This window comes from Trichosurus vulpecula, chromosome 5 (genome assembly GCF_011100635.1).
Source record: "Trichosurus vulpecula isolate mTriVul1 chromosome 5, mTriVul1.pri, whole genome shotgun sequence".
Taxonomy (NCBI): domain Eukaryota; kingdom Metazoa; phylum Chordata; class Mammalia; order Diprotodontia; family Phalangeridae; genus Trichosurus; species Trichosurus vulpecula.
Window position 1 is genome coordinate 202526628 of NC_050577.1, and position 2451 is coordinate 202529078.

The following is a 2451-nucleotide window of genomic DNA, read 5'->3' on the forward strand; positions in this document are numbered from 1 at the left end:
CTGGACTTCCCAACAATGCACGATGCATTCACCTGCCAACACTTGCTTGTTAAGATCTGTTGGTGCACTTGACCACTATAAATTATAACTTGCATTTTGTGAGTTTATTTGAAAAATGATGTAGTCGCTATGACTTTACCTCTGTTGCGCAACAGATGAAACATATACAGATGGTTTTTCAAAATTTTATTCTCTTCTCTTCTTCCTTATGCTTCCACTACCCCCTTATTTTTATTCAATGCTCCCCAATTGCCCTTGAAGCTACTACTGTCCCCTCGGATCAGGGGTGGGGAAACTGTGACCTTGAGGCCACACTTCACCCTCTAGGTTCTCAAATGAGGCCCTTCGACTAAATCCAAACTTCACAGAACAAATCCCTTAATACAGACCTCCACAATTTGACAGTAGCTAGGGCCAAAATTAAAATAGGATAAACTTCTTTGGGCTGCAGATATATATATTTAGTGGCTCACTTTCCAAGTAAAGGTATAATTAATGATTAAACTATTTTGCAAATAAGCCATATTTTTAAAAGGGAAATTTCAATTAATATCAATTAATTACACTTATTACTTAAGATTTTTTATTTATCATGAAATCATGTTAATGTTAACAAAAATTACTTTGCTAAGTGGTACATCTTAATACATTTTTCAGGTTTTCTCACTATTTACATTTAATTAATGGGATTTATGACACTTCTTGTCAGCAGTTTATCTTCAGCTACTCTTCACTGCGCCGTCATATGGGACAAATGTATATTCTCAAAAACACTTTAGACATAATCTAGAAACTTCAAACAGCAAATACTTCTTCATGAAGTCACTTTCGGAAAAAGACTCCCCAGAAGGAACTTCTTTAGAAATCTGAAAACTAACCTTAGTAGCCACCTCATTTTCTGAGTTTACTTTCTTGAAAATCCATTATTGCCCACTGAGATTTCTCAACAATTTAGATGCTTTAATTTGTTTTTCATTGGTGTCCAATTTGCTTAAGTCAGGATGTTCTGACTCAAAATGGTGATGAAGATTGTATTCCTTTGCAATGGCCATTACTTCTCGGTAAACAAGACACAATATTTAATCTCTCATGTAAGTAAACAAGTATGTATTTGTCCACTCTGGATTAAATACTCTATGTTCTGATTTGATCTTGTTTCTTTTTATCACCCATTTTACAAAGTGACCCCCAAAACTTTAATGTTAGAACCAAAAAATCTCCACAGCAACTGCTCACATACAAAGAAATACTGAACTTAGTGTCTGACCTTGGAGAGAGCATCAGTCACTCATAAAACCTAGAGGACAGCCTCACAGCAAGGGAGGGGAAGAAGCCCTTGCATTGTTGCCACTCATCACGTAGTGGGCACCAGCTGCATTGGTGTGTGGCTGCACTCATTTTGTCCCTGTTCAAGGCCAGTAACAACTAAAAACAGAGCAAAAAGATACAACTCTTACTCCTCTCAGAATAGAGACAGACTGACGAGAGTTGTCGCCATGGGTCACGTGACAAACAGGAGAGAAGGTGCAGTGGCAACCCACCTGCCAAGTTACATGATGGCGTAATAGTGACTAGTGGAAGGCAGGTCAAGTGGGGCATGGACAAAGCACTCATGACATCTTTCCTTTCTTTTACAACCTCTACATTTTTTGTGGGCTGTCTAAAATCCTTTGGGGCTGTATGTTGTGCAGGCCTGCCTTAATAAAAGGATTTGTTCTGCAACTTGAGGCTGCAGGTTCCCTACCCCTGCAGGCCTGGATTATTCTAGTGCCCCCCAGGGGACAGTATTGCCTATTTTGGGAATTTATGGTCTATAATATAGATGTGGGAATCATCTTCTAAGAGATGATAATAAGCCTATGGGAATTGATGAGATCACAAAGGGAGAGAATGTAAAGATAAAAAAGAAAGAGGGCCCAGGACAAATGGGACAGCCACTATTAGAGACAGGGAGCTTAAGAAGAAATGGTTACATACGTAGGAAGAAAAGCAGGAGAAAGCAGTGTCACAGAACCAAGGCAGGAGAGAGTATCCAGGAGGAGGTAGTGGCCAATAAAGCCCCAAATCTGCAGAGATATCAATGAGCATGAGGAATTAGGAAAATGCCATTAGGTTCAGTAGGTAAAAAATTACTAGTAACCTTGGAGAAAGCAGATTCATTCAAGTGATGGGGTAAGAAGCCAGAATGCAAGGAGTTGAGAAGTGGTGAAGAAGTAAAGGCCATGGGCTAAGATGACTTTTCTAGGAATTTGGTTGTGAAAGGGAGGAGAGATAAAGGCCAATAGGATGGCAGGGTCAAGTGAGGGGGTGTTGGATAGGAGAAACCCGAGTATTCCAAAGCCAGCTGAAAAGGAGAGACAGATAAGAGATTAAACTTGAGAGAATAAAGATGAGACAAGCTACCAGAGGGGATGGGAGAGGATGGGACAAAGGGCTAATTATTGGCCCCAC